Here is an 18,597-nt window from a genome sequence, read left to right as displayed (position 1 = left end):
TAACAGCATTAAAAGTTGAAACAGCCTCTTAAGATTATTATGCAACTGAAAATGACTTTGAACACTCAGTCCTCCATCATTAGTCCCACAGCCTTACTCTCACCATTAAAATACTTCAATAACTTGTTCTTCATTCTCAAATCCATTTCTCTTTGAGTAATTTAAAAAGGAGACAAACTATTTAGTAAATTTGTGTTAAGGAGAAAATATCAGTAAACAAGAAGGATCATATACTTGTGAGAAAAACACATGGATCACATTATGCTATAAATATAAGCCACATGTTTTTCACACTTCAAGAATCTTGACAATACTAACAGGTATCTAGGAAAGTCTAGAGTAACAGATATGATACAGCTTCCCTAGGTAAGATATGAGTTGAGATTATTCAAGAGTTTCTTAATGTTTAATTTTATATCAGTTAACAGAAAATGAAGTTTGAAAATACGTTTGCCTTCATCTCTTTCTTTTTTCTGGGTGTAAGATTTTTCTGATTTATTTTCTTATATGTTTCCTAGTTTCAATGTTTATTAATATTATAGCACATGATGTTGTAGTCTATATGTAGACTGAGAGGGTGAGAGGGTAAAAATTTGTGACATCTTTCTGAACCATCTTTCTAATTATAAATGAGCTGACATTCTAAAACAACCATTTTAAGAAATATCAATTAGAGAAAAAAATCTTTCTTGTTTACACTCCATTTCTTTCTAAATAGTAGCATTTGGAGACACCAGCTGTCCAAAATTAGATGCTTTGAGGTGGAGCCAAGGAACAAAGGGCAGGGGACTAACAAAAAAAAAAAAAACAATGAACACACTACATCAGGCAACTCTGAACAGATTCAGCCACAGAAGGGACCCACTGCTCCCAGGTCTGGGAAAGAATATCTCCATTTTTGGAATAGATGATCTAATAGAAGAGTAATAGACTTAAAAAGAAATGCATTGAGCCTAGGCTCATACACACATACTACTAGGTAATCTACTGCCAAATGACAAACCATGATGCTAATGAAATTCAGTCTATATGCTGTTGAAATGCAATGCTTTGTTAGGCCCAGGGAACCCTAACTACCAGGAAAAGATGAAGAGAACTCAGGAGACCGAATCATCGATGCAACAGCAAGAGGTTTATTTGAGCCATGGCGCAATGTGGCTGCGCCCCCAAAACCAGCGAGGAACAGCCACGAGAGACAGAAGGCTGAGGTTTTTTAAAGGAAGGAGGGTGGGTGGGAATCCCGGAGATTGCAGGCTTGGCAAACGGGATTGGGTAGAGTAGTTGACTTTTAAAATGATTGCTTCATTTTAGGAGCCAAGTCCATCTGGTCCCGCCCCTGTGGGTTGGGGAGCTGTGATGCCTGGTCCGGTTACCAATCAACGTTATCTCGTACTGCAGATCTGGACACTCCTCAGCAGTGCACAGGGGTGGAAACCTTCCACATTCCTTTGCAACAAGGTGGGTCCTGTCTCAATTCACCTCCTGCTTTCTGGAAAAGTACTGGGAAAACTTAGTTTAACACGGGGTATAGAATTTATAAAGAAACCTGTAAAGCTAGCCTGTTTTTTTCAGTTTGATCAAAAAATGTTAATGTAGATATAACACTTTCTTAAAATTTTTAAAGCCTATATTATTTGTTTTTAATTTAGAGAAAATATTCCATTTTTCTCCTTCAATTTTTGAAAACAGATTATTTTTAAAACTCACAAATGTATTAACCTGTAATTTTTTTTCTTTTAAAAAACTTTTCATTGGTTCTTTGTGAATTTCACATCATGCACCCCAATATCACTCATATCTCCCTCCCCTCATACCACGCTCTAATTTTGCAGCCCCCCAACAGAGAAAAAATTCTAATTGTGGAGGCTGTAGTTTATCAGAGTATGTCCCACAACATACCCATTTGTCAACACTTATTTGCTGTGCTGCAAATATTCATTGCAATGAATCCTTGGTCTGCTACAGTACCTCTGGCTTCTGATGCTCTATTAATACTGACTTCTTTCAGACATCCTGTTGTTGCCTTGTGTCATGGAGATCCTGTAGTTTTGGATCTGTGCAACACTCCATCTTACACAAAGAAGAGGGGTTTGGCTATGTACAAATACCAATAACTTCAGATCTGAGGAACAAAGAGAAAGGAGGATCTCTTGTAATCTGTAGATAAGAGGCCAGATTAGGAATCAGTGAAAGACCTTGTCTGCAGAAATAAGATAAACAGTGATGGAGGACACTTGAGACTTTCCTTACTTCAACATTTGTGAAAGAACATGGACACACGCACACACACACACACACACACACACACACACACTGAACTCTCAAAGTTTAAATAGTGAATCAGACATAATAGCACAGCTTTCACATCAACTACTATCCTGAAAAGTGTGCTCTTGCAATGTTCTTAATTGGAAAGGTAAACCAAATGTAAGAATCTATTCAATTGTAGTTTTATGTCAATGACAGTATCATGTATCACTCAATAACTTAAAAGTTATATTAAGCATACTCTGATACACTAAAAAGTGTATCTACAAAGTATATATACTACAAAGTATACTCTGATACACTACAGCTTCCACAATTAGAAATTTTTCTCTGTTGGGGGGGCTGCAAAATTAGAGGGTTGCTATGAGGGGAGGGAGATATGAGTGATATTGGGGTGCACGATGTAAAATAACTTCATGTACTCTAGCAGTTCATTGATGAAGTAGATGTTGGAGTAGGCCAACATCAAGCCCTGGATCTGGGTGTGAAAAGTATATGAGTTGGTCACACCACCAGCTCTCCCACTCCCACAGCCTCGGGGCCAGCTCACCAGCCATCCCCACATCCAGTGTCAGCTTCACTGAGCTGCCCAGGAAAGGAACAGTGCCCACTCTCCCAAGTGTTACAGCTGGTAAAGGACTTGCATCATTCCAGGCTAGCTTTCTCTTTATATCCTATAGTGCTGAGCTGGTAGCGATCGATCTTGGGCTTTCTCCTTGCCCAACAAAGATTGTCTATCTCAGACTCACTCCTACCTAGGAGTCCCAGAAAGGGCTCTTCAGGCTTGTCCCCTGTTCAAAGAAGCCATCAGGGTCTGCCTGGTGCTGGATTGCTGGTCGTCCCAGGCTGGCTTTTATCAGAATGTTAGGTTACTAATCATTTAGAACACTGGAGTAGACATAGCCTCTCTCCTCTCTGCCACCCACTGACAAACATGGGACACAGCAGCCGCACCTGCAATGACCCTAGGGGTAAACTAACCTATATATATATTTTTTTAAGTTTATATTTCTATCATGTATATGGCTACTTTGTCTAATTTTATATTTGGGCGACACAGTGTGACTGGTAATAGCAGAGACCAAAAGAGTCATTAGATAACCTGAATCTGAAATAATGGGAGGTTGTGAGCCACCATATCAGTTGTGAGGACTCAAGGTTATTCTAGTTTTCTGTTTGATAGGGTGAAAAAAAAAATGTGTGCAGTAAACTGTCATGAGCAGAATGTCTCTCAAATTATGATATGTTGGGCCATTTTCAGAGACTCTATGAGATTAAAAATATTCTTATGAAAATACAAAGAAACTATTGCTTTTCTACACTTTGTTTTTGTTTATACTTTAATGGTGGACACGAGTCACTAAAATTATTTTGTATTGGAAAAGTATTCATTTCTTAAAATGTTTTATTCAGCGGGTTGATGCCCCAGGTCCCGCCTCTAAGAAAAAGGTATCAGACGGGTCTGATGCTCTTTGGGTGGATGACACCTAAATGAACATTGGTACAAAGTCCCAATTTATTTCTAATATCAGAGATCAGACCTCTACTCTTGCCTGATGCGTCTAAAACAAAAAGGGGGAACTGTAGAGAGCTGTGGAATGCTATGCCTTAAAGATGGAGCTGGTTTCCGCCTTCCACCTTCCCGATGGTGAGTGCTCTCTGTCAGGAACAATTCCACATTTGGCTAAGGCTGAGGATCTGGCTTGCTTCCATGTATGTGGACCTATCTGCATTGCCCACGTGGCACGCCTGGGTTGGCTACCCAGAGGCTATTTAAGCTGTGGGCTGGCTTTCCCCAGGGTCAGATGATTGTTCAAGGTTCCTGAATAAACTGCATTGAAAAAAAAATGTTTTATTCATGTTAAACCAAGATAAACATTGTCAGTGGTATTTTTTTTTGGGGGGGGTGGTGGAAATAAGAACATTTAACATGAGACCTATTTTGACATTTGAGGTACAATAATCTTTAAGATAACTCAGCTTTTAAGGATAAAATGTCTTTGTCATTTTTAGTCAACTAATGCAGTTCATGACCATATGTCTTACCATCCAGGCTGCCAAAAATTAATGTCTTACAGTGGCTTCTAAAGAAAATAAATTTAATGTTCACTGCTTTAGATTCTGGCAATCCACAGTCAGAATGCCAGAAGTCCTGGTGCCTGTATTTTCTAGATAACTGCCTGTTGTATTTTTACATTAGGGAAAAACTGAACTAACTTCTTTGACATAACTGGTTATAATATCTATTTAATTATTGCCATTTAAGCAGGAAAAAAATTAAAAAAATCCATTCTTCCCAGTTTCAGAGATCAACAGATTATAAAAATGTTGTGGTGGGCATAAGAAAAAATATGTAGGTTAAATCAATATATATATATATATTTGTATGTATATATATATGTATGTATATATATGTATATATGTATGTATATATATGTATATATATGTATGTATATATGTATATATATGTATGTATATATATAAAATGATGTATAACTATGTATAGATAATGTCTAGCTATATAATATAATATAAAATATATATGATATATGATACAATATGTATATACTATATATTATACAGCTGAGGCTAAATTATTACTAGAAAATAACAACCATCACCTTTGTCACTACTTGCTTTCCATTATTAGAAGAGAATTCCAAGAAAAGAAAAAAAAAGAGGTAACATTTAAATACATCTGTAGGAATGGAAAAACAAGCTTTCCTTTGGGTAGTTTTTAGTAAGGAAATGAATGTTGGAACATTTAAATAAGACATGCATTAGATGAACCTTGACAATCTTAACTAGACTGTCATTTGGTATTCAGACAAGAGGCAGGTTCCCAAGAGTAGCTATTTATCATCCATTAATCTCAATTGACAAGTAGAGTACAAAGTAATGTTGCTGTTACTATATCTGAAAATCAACAGTGCTAATGTGCTAAATTCCAAAGAAAAGTTACTTTGGAAAAAGCTCTTTCCAGTTTGGATAGTAATCTTATTAACTAACAAATTTTCACATGTACTCTGTAAAATAATTCATTCTTCCTGGTCTTTTTGAAATTAGCTAATAACATTTCTTTACATTTTTAATAGTTTTGCTTGGTTTCTTCTTTCTCCTGCCATTATGTAGAATCCTGGAAGCTTAAAGTCTTCTGGCTTTGGTTTGTGAACCAAAGCATCCAGTTGTAGAAGTTTAGTACAAGTCAGTACTTTTCCTATTGTTATTCCAGCTCTCACATAATGACACAGAGGCCTATCACATTTATTAATAAGCTTTAAAGCACTGCAGCTAGACAGATACTGATCTACTCTAACCCTCCTGTACTAGTCTAGCTATTTTCCAGCCATTTGCCTATGATGCTTGTCATCTTAGTCTTGCCTTGGCTGCTTCTGCTCCATCTGTCTTTCTTCATGATGAACTCTTAGTGATGACCTCACGGCTCCTGGTGGCCTTGCCCTTCTCTTGTCCCTCACCACAGTCCCATGACTGGGATCAGAAGTCCACCTCCTTTCCTCTTTTGCCCAGATATAAGCTGATCAGCTGTTTATCAACAAATCAGAAATGATGAGAACAAGTTTTACACAACATTAAGACAGGAAATTCATCATAGAAATGGCAACACCCACATCCAGATTACAATCAGATCTTGGAGCACAGAAATTACAGCTCCCCCTTTTAGTTCAATAAAAAACTTTTTTCTTTTATAAAAATAAACTATATAAAATAAGAACAATTATGAAAACTGCCAGAGCCCACCAGCAGAGTCAAATGGTTCTTGAGTCAGAAGTGAGGATTGAAATTAATAAACAGAAATTGTGGTACATTTACACAATGGAATACTACTCAGCAATCAAAAACAAGGAAATCATGAAATTTTCAGGCAAATGGTGGGATCTAGAAAAGATCATTCTGAGTGAGGTATCCCAGAAGGAGAAAGACACACATGGTATATACTCACTCATATAGACCTATAAGATAGGATAAACATACTAAAATATGTGCACCTAAAGAAGATAAACAAGAAAGAGGACCCGCGTTAGAGGATCAATCCTCACTTAATTCTTTTTTTTTTTAATCTATGATTTTGTTACTTCTTTAAAGCATTTGGAAGGAGGTTTATGAAAAAGATACTAAAAGATAATCAATTTTCTGATACAACTAAATTTTAAAAAATAATTTAAATTGTAAAAAAAAATAATATGGCTGTAGAAAATTATTGTTCTTGATTCTAAATTATTATCCAAACTTCATTTGTTTTTATTGCATTTGGTTTTGTTTTGTGTTTTCCTTTTTTAAACTTTGTGCTTATTAACTATCAAATTTTGCAAACAAAAAGAAAATTTCATAATAAAATATCCCTGGCCCAGTAAAAAAAAAAAAAAATTAATAAACCAACATACAACACTTGGGACCTTTCTGAGAGGCTCTAGTAGACACTAGATGCCTTGCTTTATTCCAGACTTCTTTTAAGTCAGAGCAAACCACCTTAATACAATGAATGAATTCACAGGGAAGTCAAACAAAAGGTGTGACTTTGACAAGATATCCTACCTGCTTTCTCAAACAAAAGGAGGTAGACTTGGTAGCTTATCACTGACTCTATTGAAGGCCAGTATGAAAACAGTCTTTCCACTGAGCTGAGATCTAAATAACAAAGCAGTCTGGCAGACAGTGGTTCTCAACAAAAAACTATCAGGTAAGAATTACTTTACAATGTCCATTCCATTTGTATTTGGCAATTTTGGAGAAAGTGCTCTACTCCTATCTCAGTAACTTTAGAGTTTTGTACTTAAATCAATTGTTATGATAACATGTATTTATCTATCGAGCAAAAAACATCTATTTAGATCTAAGTATTTTTTCTTTTTAAACAATTTAAGCTTAATTCTGAGACTATCTAGTCTACTTTTGAAAACAAAAGTACTACTTTAGTATGCAGGACATGCAGAGCAAAAAGCTTCCAAAACTATGGAAATAACAGAGACAGCTGATTGCCTGGACAGTCACTCAATATTGCTCAGCAATACTGGATATCATCTTCAGCCTTCTGGCCCCATATATGACAGACATTTTTGTGAAGCAAGGATTATGAAGGACTACTTACATTGCCTTGGCAAAGCTCAGCAAATGACTTTCATTCATTTAGTTGGTCCCATTTGGTCAGCATGCCGTCTACAGCTGAAGCAAGGGCAGTTCCTTGTCTATTGGCTAGCTTGACACAAATGAAGCAAATTCCAAATGGAAGTTTGTCAATGCCCATCATCTTCTTTGAAGAATGGGGTGCTTCCAGGAGCTGATATGTCTAACTGCCAAAAGGCCTTTTATTAATAATTTTTAAATGGCATTTTTTAAATGCCATCTTGGGTAGATCACTAAAGTTCTTGAAGACCATCACTCTATTGTATATTTGAATAGGCAAATGTCACTTGTATCTAGCTATTTACTATATGATAACTTTAAAAACATTTACAGAAGAGTAAATAAAGCTTATTTTGTGATTAACTAATCTAGTACCTAACATGTCCATAAGTTTGATTGACTGACTAGTAATTGGCATTTTAATTATCTTAAACAGTTTATAATAGCAGCTTACAAAGGGCCTATAACGTCATATTATGTTTTTAAATGAGTTGCATAGGTATAACAAGAGTTATGCAAGAGTTGATACATGTATAGTATGTATATCAAAATATGCTTAAATTTGTATCACTATACAATAATCTATAGCAATATAACAATATTCAAGACTAGTGGTTGCTCTAAAGTAGATTCAATAATCTACCCTTTTATTTTATCATTCCTATATTTCCCCTCTTTTCCCTTCTCTCTTCTTTTCTTAATATTAGATAAGACAGAAAGAAGGACAGAAGAAATAAAAAGAAAGTGAGGAATCTCTGAGTCTATCTTCCTATACTTTCTTTCCTCCATGACCAAGACCATTAAAAATTTGTGATCAACCCCTCTTTAATGACAACAAGCATCATTACCTACCAAATGACCAAAAACTACCCACATAACCTTTGGTGAATGGAGCATTATAATCTTAAAACTGTTTCCTCTTGTCTTTTGTGGACCCAAATAAACTTGGGAGAGATAGCTGTATCATTTGTTGTCCAGTCTCTGTGTGACAGAAATGTGCAGGGCTTGACTGAAGTTCTGGCCAGAACAGTCTGTAATGCTAGACAATCTAGACAGCTGTATAGAAGTTTTTCTGGATGTAGATGTTTTGAGGAAACAGCTATTGAGGTAGACTATTGAGGTAGCTATTGAAGTTGAATCATCTTGGCTTCGTGTTTTGACTTCTTTGGTGTATGCTCCTTTTTGCTCTGTAAACATATAAACTTGTAAATGTAATATATATTTTTACATTAACACATGTATAAAGTTTTCAGTTTTCACAATTTAGCTAAACATGATTCCCTGCTCTATGTTCAAGTGGAAAAAGCATCTATCTTTCTTTATAAGTCAGTTTGGGCTGTATAACCAAACTGTAACATAAATTTTCATCCATGCCTTATAAAAGGATGGCATGATAAGTAGTGAGGAATCTATAGCCAACAAAATTTATTGGACATTCAGAGACATGTTCTCATATCTCAGACAATCTTAGAGCTGTTCCCATGAAGAGAGAACAGCAATTTATGTTGCCTGTTTTGTTTTTCTTTCTTATTTTTTTCATGTCTGTAGCTTAGAGCTTCAAGAAATCTTCCCTGGTCGAGTTTAATTTTAATTATATTTGAAGGAATTCATAGCTTTTTTTAAAAATCTTTTTGAAACAAAGGGAAAACCTCTTCCTTAATGTAACACATTTCTTGCTTTCCATTAAGGTAGCCTTAAGATAAACAGATTTTAGTTCAGCCATCTCTTCCATAATCCAGTGTCTCTCTCTCAGAAGCTGTAGCTTGTTGTTCATTAAGATTTAAAAATGTAAAGTCAACAAAGCAGTATGTAGTCTATCTCTGGAGGTCTTTGTTGCCTCTTTCTGTTTGTTAAGCATCTCTTTTAAAGTATGATTAGATCTCTCTAAAACTGCTTGTCCTGTAGGATTGTGTGGTATACCCATAATAGGTTTTACATTATAACAGGCAAAAATTTGTCTCATTTTAATCATATGCTGAAGCATTATTAGTCTCAATTTATACAGGTATCCCCATAATTGTGATTTCTAATAAATGTATGATTACATAATCATCCTTTTCAAAACTCAACAACATTAAGTTAGATGTCTTGCTTTCTTTTTTCCATTGAATAATTTTGGCTTCTTTGCAAAAATAAAGTGTCCATAAGTGTATGGATTTATTCCATTGCTCAGCCAATCTGCTGTTATGCCAATACCATGTGGCTTCTATTACAATTGCACTGTAGTACAGATTGAGATCAGGAATGGAACAGAGGGTTAATTTCCAAAATATTTAAAAAAAAATAAGAAACTAGACATGAACAAACCACATAATCCAATTTTAAAAGATTAGGTACAGATCTAAACAGAGAATTCTCAACAGTGGAATCTCAAATGGCCAAGAAGTACTTAAAGAAATGTTTAAGATTGTTAGCCATCAGGGAAATGTAAATAAAAATGACTTTGAGAGTATATTTTACACCTGTCAGAATGGCTTACATCAAACCAAACCAAACAAACATAAAAACAATACTGAATTGTGCACACTGACAACAATGGTAGTTGGGGGAAAGGAGTCCCAAGAGCAGGGAAAGGAGAAAAGATCCTATCCTATACAAGAAGCTTATAAAAAGAGATAAAAGTTTTAAACATAATATCATTACCACAGTTTGTAATCAGTACTGAAATTCACACCATTGAAAATGAACAGAATCATGTTTTTATGTCATAGTAAAATCTTGGGGACCAAACTGATTTTGGGTTAGAAACATAAGCACTCTTTCCAGAGTGCTGATATATAGATTACACAGAGATGGTTTTTAACACATTGAGAATTATTTTTTTTAATTTTATACTTAGCAAACACACAATGGAAATTTAAAATGTTGAGCTTATGAATATAATGGTAGCACTACTTTAGAAGAGTTAGATAACAGCTTATCAGAACTTAATTTATTAATGTTAAAACTGAACATTTTAAATCTCAATATAACAATAGCATAGAGAGGGAAAGAAATCTGAAATACATCTTATTCTTTACAAACTTTAAATCATTTTGTTATACCTTTAAAATTATATTTACACTTTTAAAACACCTTCTTAGACATTCACAACCTACTTAAGCTTTCATATCTGCAGACCTTTACAATTTATATTTATATACCTTAGAACATATGTAAACCTTCAGAACTTATAAAATGTTAAACTTTCTTTTATCCAATTATTTCCCACGAGACACAGGTGGTTTACTGATGGTGACTATGTTAGGCCTTGTTCCCAGAACACTCTGCAGGGAGAACATACTCAAGGTGAAAGGTTGTGGCTAGGTTAGTGTCCTAATCATCCATCTACTTGCAGCTTTGGCTCATTATGGAACATGGCCAGTTCAGACTCTGTGTCACTTATTACTAGTAGTCTTGGCTAGGGTTACTCTCAGGGGATTGATGAGGAGGCATAGAAAATATTTGGAGAAATAACTGGAATTGGGGAACATTTCAGGGTTAAGGTAAAAACTTAATGTAATGTAAACCTCAGGGAACCTATGAGTTATGGGAGTAACCCTAGCAATATTTATTTAAATACAAAACATTTAGGTGTACAGATTTTAGTAGGTTTATCCTATATTATATGTCTATATGAGTGAGTATATACCATGTGTGTCTTTCTGCTTCTGGAATAGCTCACTCAGGATGATCCTTTCCAGGTCCCACCATTTACCTGCAAATTTCATGATTTCCTTATTTTTCATTGCTGAGTAATATTCCATTGTGTAGATGTGCCACAATTACTGTATCCATTCTTCAGTTGAGGGGCACCTGGGTTGTTTCCAGCTTCTGGCTATTACAAATAAAGCTGCTACAAACATGGTTGAACAAACTCCAACCAAGTACCATGCATGGAGATAACCTAGAACCCCTGCACAGATGTAGCCCATGGCAGTTCAGTCTCCAAGTGGGTTCCATAGTAATGGGAACAGGGACTGCTTCTGACATGAACTGATTGCCCTGCTCTTTGATCACCTCCCTCTGAGGGGGGAGCAGCCTTACCAGGCCACAGAGGAAGACAATGCAGCCACTCCTGATAAGACCTGATAGACTAGGATCAGAAGGAAGAAAAAGAAACCCTCCCCTACCAGTAGACTTGGGGAGGGAAGTGTGTGAAGAAGGGGGAGGAAGGGAGGGATTGGGAGAGGAGGAAGGAGGGAACTAGAGGGGAGATACAAAGTAAATAAAGTATAATTTAAAAAATACAAAATATTAAAAGTTATTTTAAAACATGTTTTGGGAGTTTTTCTCTTTGAAGAGTCTAGTAGCAAGGTAATCTTTGTCTACCTGTTGTAGAAGCTCTAAGAAAGTGAGGCTTAAGGCCTGATATTTAAAATGAAGAGAACTGGGAAGGCAACTGAAACTTTGGGGGAGGAGCTGGTATGCTGGCTCCTGTTAAACTGACAAGTCTAACATTATCCTAATTGTCAGTGCTGTCAGAGAACTGAGAAGGACAAGTTTCACCAAAGTAAGCAGAAAGAATAGATGGAGTAGCTCCTAGTCTATTTAAAATGAGAAAGACTAATCTGCTATCTGGATAATCAGGAAGGTTCCTCCATGTAATCTTGATTTTGTTGGGAGCAGAGTTCCTAGGGATACATTAGCCCTTGGATGCCAGTCACAGAAAATACCACAGACTTGCATGTAGAGCAGAAACTTGGGGGACTGGCTCACCTTGTCTCAGCAAAGCAAGACAATCAACTCACTAGTGTGCTGTTTGGACACAGTTATTTTACCCAGTGGCTAGCTTTGCCACAATTAAAGCAAGCTCCATGTGGAATTTTTTGTGCCCTATTATCTTCATTGGAGAACTTATGGTTACAGTGCTAGGGTCTGTCTGTCATTGTAAGTTTTTTTTTCATTAAACATTTTAAAAGTTATATTAAGCAGATCTCTGAGAAGCTTTAAGGACTACCATCTATTAAACTAAACAAACATTGCTTATATTCTCTACTTACTTATTTTAGGCTTAACTTTGAAAACACATACAGAAGGGTAAATAAAGCTTATTCTTATAATTAATCACATTAGTACATAGCAAAGTTACAAGTATAATACTGAGAACATTAAGGAATTTGATCATTTATAAGGCAGCAGACTATTAACTTGCGTGCCTTAATTATATTTACCAGTTACAATAAGTTAGTAGTTTTATATGATTAGGTTTATATAATTTAAATCTTTTTAAATTCATATTTTAATTTTTATAGATTTATTAAAGTAATGTAATATTTTACATTTTAACCCTGATAGATTTAGCCTTAAAAATAACAATTTTAAATTAAAGATGTTTAGTATCAAAAAAACCTTTTAATCATAGTGCACAATTATAGAATATCACAGGTTTTTTGATGACATGGTTTCTTCAGATAGCTAAAGTTTAACTAAATGAGCAAAGAAAAAGAAGCTAGGCAAATATTACTGTGAACATAAGTAGAACTTAGAGCTTTATAAATCTTATTTATCAAATATATCTTATTTCTTAAACATATGCTGTTACTATCTAAATTTTCTTGAAGCTTGATGTTGAACAATTAGCTTGTGTCTTTTTATTGGAGAATTGAGTCCGCTGATGTTATTGGATATTGGTGATCAATGATAGTTTCTTTTATTGTGGAATTGGTCATGATTGTGCGTTCATGTGCTTGGGGTTTTTGTTTTCTTTTCTTTTTTGCTTTTTTGTTGTGAAGGTATCTTTATCCTGTGTTTTCTTGGGTGTAATTGGTCTTGCTGGGTTGGAGTTTTCCTTCTAGTATCTGCTACAGGGCTGGGATGCTGTCTAGATATTGTTTAAATTTAGTTATGTCATGGAATATTTTGTTTTCTCCATCTATGCTGATTGTTAAGCTTTGCTGTGTATAGTAGTCTGGGTTGGCATCTCTGGTTTCTTAGTGCCTGCATGACATAGGTCCTTCTGGCTTTCATAGTCTCTGTTGAAAAGTCTGGTGTGACTCTGATAGGTCTGCCTTTATAGGTTACTTGGCTCATTCCCTAGCTCCTTTTAATATTTTTTTCTTTGTTCTGTAGATTTAATGTTTTGTTCTGTGGATTTAGTGTTTTCATTATTTTTAAATTAATTCATTTTTTAATCTTTATCTATTATATAATTACAGTTTATTCCCTTTTTTCCCAGCTATAGCCCCTCCCTCCCTTCCTGCCTTCCCTCCCTCATTTCCTCCATGCCCTTCTCCAAGTCCATTGATAGGGGATGTCCTCTACCCCTTCCATCTGACCCTACCTTATCAGGTCTCATCAGGATTAGCTGCATTGTCCTCCTCTGTGGCCTGGCAAGGCTGTTGCCCCCTCAGGGGGAGGTGGTCAAATAGTCAGCCACTGAGTTCATGTCAGAGACAGTCCCTATTCTTCTTATTAGGAAATACATTTGGATATTGAGCTGTCATAGGCTATATCTGAGCAGGAGTTCTAGGTTATATCTATGAATGGTCCTTGGTTGTAGTATCAGTCTCAGAAAAGACCTCTATGCCCATATGTTTTGGTTTTGTTTCTCTCCTTGTAGAGTTCCTGTCCTCTCCAGGTCTTACTAACTCCCCCTTCTTTCATATGATTCCCTGCACTCTGCCCAAAGTTGGGTTATGAGTATTAGCGTCAGCTTTGATACATTACTGGGTAGAGTCTTTCAGAGGCCCTCTGTGGTAGGCTACTGCCTTCCTGTTTTTTCTTCTTCCAATGCCCATTCCATTTGTCTTTCTGAGTGAGGATTGATAATCTTACCCAGGGTCCTCCTTCTTGCTTAGCTTCTTTAGGTGTACATATTTTAGTATGTTTATCCTATATTATATGTCTAATATCCACTAATGAATAATTGTATGCCATGTGTGTCTTTCTGCTTCTTGATTATTATGTGGCAGGAGAAATTTCTTTTCTGGTCTACTCCATTTGTAGTTTTGTGAGCCTTTTGTCTATTTAAGGGCATCTTTCTTAAGGTTGGGGAAGTTTTCTATGATTTTCTTGAAAATATTTTCTTTACCTTAGAGCCTGGAATCTTCTTTTTCATCTATTCCTATTAGTCTTAGCTTACTTATTTTCATGGTGTCCTTGGTTTCTTGGATATTTTGTTTCAGGAACCTTTTCTTCAGTATCTGAGATTCTCACCTCCATCTATTGTATTCTGTTGGTGATGCTTATGGTTGCAGTTCCTAATCTCTTCTCTAAGTTCTCCAACTCCAGGGTATTCTTGGGTTGTGTTTTCTTTATTGTTTTTAATCCCGGTTTTATGTCTTGAAAGATTTTATACATTTCTTTCACCTGTTTGATTGTGGATTCCTGTCTGTCCATGAAGGCCTCTACTTGAATGTGTGTTTACTCTTTTTGTTCCTCTCATAACTGCATAATCTTGATTTAAGATCATTTTCCTGTATTTCAGCTGCATTAGAATATCCGTTGATTTGGGGGGATTCTGGTGAATCCATGATGTCTTGGTTTTTGTTGATTGTATTCTTATGACTGCATCTAGTCATCTGGTTGTCCTAGCCTTGTCTGTTTGCTTCTGGAGCCCGTACTGAAGACTATGTCCACCTGTCTTGACAGTCTAGAGTAGTCTACAGGAAGATGAGAGATCTCCAGGGGCTCAAGAATGGGTGCTGGAAATTCCAGTGTAGCTCTACTGGGTTTACTGTCTCTGCTGGGCTCACTGTTTCTGACACAGGTGGGCGAGGCAGCTGCAGAATAGGTAGAATATGCTCCTATTCCCCAGTAGCAGAGGGTATCCACCCTACAGAATGGTGAGACTGAGCACCACTAGCCGCTGCAAAACGGAAGGTATCCACGAGACAGTGGGAGTGGGCTCTGGGGTTTGGAACTAGGAGCAACTGGTACCCAGAAAGTTTCCACAGGTTGTTGAGAGTGGCTGCCTGGATTTGGAGCCTCATCCTCAATATCAGAAGGTATTCACTCCAAGGACAGGGAGAGGCCTATAAGATTACAAGAGGCCTACAGAACACCTAATAAATTAGACCTGAAAAGAAAATCCTCCTGCCACATAATAATCAAAACAGTAAGCATACAAAACAAAGAAAAAATACTAAAAGCTGCAAGGGAAAAAGGCCAAGTAACATGTAATGGCAAACCCATCAGAATCACACCTGACTTCTCAACAGAGACTATGAAAGTAAGAAGGGCCTGGATGGATATAATGCATACCTTAAGAAAACAGAGATGCCAGCACAGGCTAATATATCCAGCAAAACTCTCAGTCATCATAGATGGAGAAAACAAGATGTTCAATGAGAAAAACAAATTCAAACAATACCTACTGACAAATCCAGTATCACAGAAGTTACTAAAAGGAAAAACAGAACCCAGGAAAACTAACTACATTCAGGAAAACACAGGAAACAAATAACCTCACTACATTAAAATTAAAGTAGCCAAGCAAACAAACACACTACCACAGCCAATAGCAAAATCATGGCATCTAACAACCACTGGTCATTAATCTTTCTCAATATCAATGAACCCAATGCTCCAATAAAAAGACACAGACTAACAGAATGGATGCTTAAAAAAGACCAAACAATCTGTTGCATACAAGAAACACACCTAAGTCACAAAGATAGACATTAGCTGATAATAAAGGGCGGGAAGATGGTTTTCCAAGCAAATGGACCCCAAGAAGCAAACAAGAGTAGCCATTTTAATATCTAATAAAATAGACTTTCAACCAAAATTAATCAAAAAAGATGGGGAAGGACACCTCATACTCATCAAGGGAAAATTCCACCAGGAAGACATCACAATCCTGAACATCTATGCCCCAAATACAAGGGGACCGACATTTGTAAAAAAAAAAAAATAATAATAAAACTTAAACAACACATAGATCCCTAAACATTAATAGTGGAAGACTTCAACACTCCACTCTCAACAAAGGACAGGTCAACAAAACAGAAATTAAACAAAGAAACAATAACTCTTAACAGAAGTTATTAATAAATGGACCTAACAGATATCTACTGAACCTTTCACCTAAATACAAAATAATTTACCTTCTTCTCACCACCTCATGGAACCTTCTCCAAAATAGACCATATAGTTGGTCACAAGGTGAGCCGCAACAGATACAAGAAGATTGAAATAATCCTTTGTATCCTATCTGACCACTATAGACTAAAGCTGGACCTCAACAACAAAAGAAATAGCAAAAAGCCTACACACATATGAAAACTGAACAATTCTCTATTCAATGACAACTGGGTCAGGGAAAAAATAAAGAAATTAAAGTCTTCCTAGAATTCAATGAAGATGAAGGCAAAACATATCCATACTTATGGGACACAATGAAAGCAGCACTAAGAGGAAAGTTGATAGCACTAAGTGTCTTCAAGAAGAAATTCGAAACATCTCATGCAAGCAACTTAATGGCTCACTTAAAAGCCCTAGGAAAAAAAAAAGAAGCAGACACAGCAAACAGGAGTAGACGGCTGGAAATAATCAAACTCAAGGCTGAAATCAAGAAATTAGAAACAAATAAAACAATTCAAAGAATCAATGAAACTAAGAGCTGGTACTTTGAGAAAAACAACAAGATAGACAAAACCTTAGCCAAATTAACTAAAAGGCAGAGAGACACTATCTAAATCAACAAAATCAGAAATGAAAAGGGGGACATAACTACAGACACGGAGAGAATCCAAACAATCATTAGGACTTACTTCAAAAGCCTATATGCCACAAAATTTGAAAATCTAAATGAAATGGACAATTTTCTTAATTGATTCCATTTACCAAAGCTGAATCAAGGCCAGGTATATCAATTAAATAGTCCTATATCCCCTAATGAAATAGAAGCTGTCATCAAAAATCTCCCATCCAAAAAAAAAAAAAAAAGCCCAGGCCCAGATGGTTTCAACACAGAATTCTACCAGACCTTTAAAGAAGAGCTAACACCAATACTCTTCAAACTATTCCACAAAATAGAAACCAAAAGAACACTACCAAACTCATTCTATGAAGCCACAGTCACTTTGGTACCTAAACCTCACAAGACCCAACAAAGAAAGAGAATTTCAGGCCAATCTCCCTTATGAACACTGATGCAAAAATACTCAACAAAATACTTGCAAACCACATACAAGAACACATCAAAGATATCATCCACATATGACAAAGTAGGCTTCATCCCAGGTATGCAGGGGTGGTTCAATATATGGAAATCCATCGATGTGATCTACCATATAAACAAAGTGAAAGAAAAACAAACTACATGATAATCTCCTTAGATGCTGAAAAAACATTTGACAAAATCCAACATCCATTCATGTTTAAAATATTGGAGAGATCGGGGATATAAGGCACATACCTAAATATAGTAAAGGCAACATACAGGAAGCCTGTAGCCAATACCAAACTAAATGGAGAGAAACTTACAGCAATCCCACTGAATTCAGGGACAAGACAAGGCTGCCCACTCTCTCCATATCTCTTCACCATAGTTCTTGAGTCCTTGCTAGAGCAATAAGACAATTGAAGGAGATCAAGGAGATACAAATTGGAAAGGAAGAAGTCAAAGTATCAATATTTGCAGATTATACGATAATATATGTGAGTGATCCCAAAAACTCTACCAGGGAACTCCTACAGCTGATAAACACCTTCAGCAACGTGGCTGGATACAAAACTAACTAACTAACTAAAAAAAAAAAAAAAAGCAGTAGCCCTCCTGAATACAAAAGACAAAAGGTCTGAGAGAGAAATTAGGGAAACAACACCCTTCACAATAGCCACAAAGGACATAAAGTACCTTGGTGTGACCCTAACCAAGCAAGTCAAAGACTTGTATGAAAAAAATTTCAAATCTCTGAAGAAAGAATTAGAAGAAGATATGAGAAGATGGAAAGATCTCCCATGCTCATGGCTTGGCAGGATTAACAGTAAAAATGGCTCTCTTACCAAAAGCAATCTACAGATTCAATGCAATTCCCATCAAATTATCAACACAATTATTTACAGACACAGACCCGGAAAGAAAACTCAACTTCATATGTAATAACAAGAAACCCAGAATTGCTAAAACATCCTCTATAATAAAATATCTTCTGGAGGTATTTCCATCTCTGATCTCAAGCTGTATTATAGAGCAACAGTAATAAACATTGCATGGTACTGCCATAAAAACATAATGGTGCATCAATGGAATAAGATAGA

The 18,597-nt window shown here is 36.1% G+C and overlaps 1 pseudogene; it reads right to left on the bottom strand.

Annotated features, from left to right (window-relative positions):
- Window positions 1–3,128: 3,128 nt before the first annotated feature.
- LOC132654993 (small nucleolar RNA SNORA17) lies at window positions 3,129–3,244 on the bottom strand (annotated as a pseudogene).
- Window positions 3,245–18,597: the final 15,353 nt, after the last annotated feature.

The sequence above is a fragment of the Meriones unguiculatus genome, chromosome 6, assembly GCF_030254825.1.
Source record: "Meriones unguiculatus strain TT.TT164.6M chromosome 6, Bangor_MerUng_6.1, whole genome shotgun sequence".
Taxonomy (NCBI): Eukaryota; Metazoa; Chordata; class Mammalia; order Rodentia; family Muridae; genus Meriones; species Meriones unguiculatus.
This window is presented reverse-complemented; position numbering and strand designations above follow the sequence as displayed.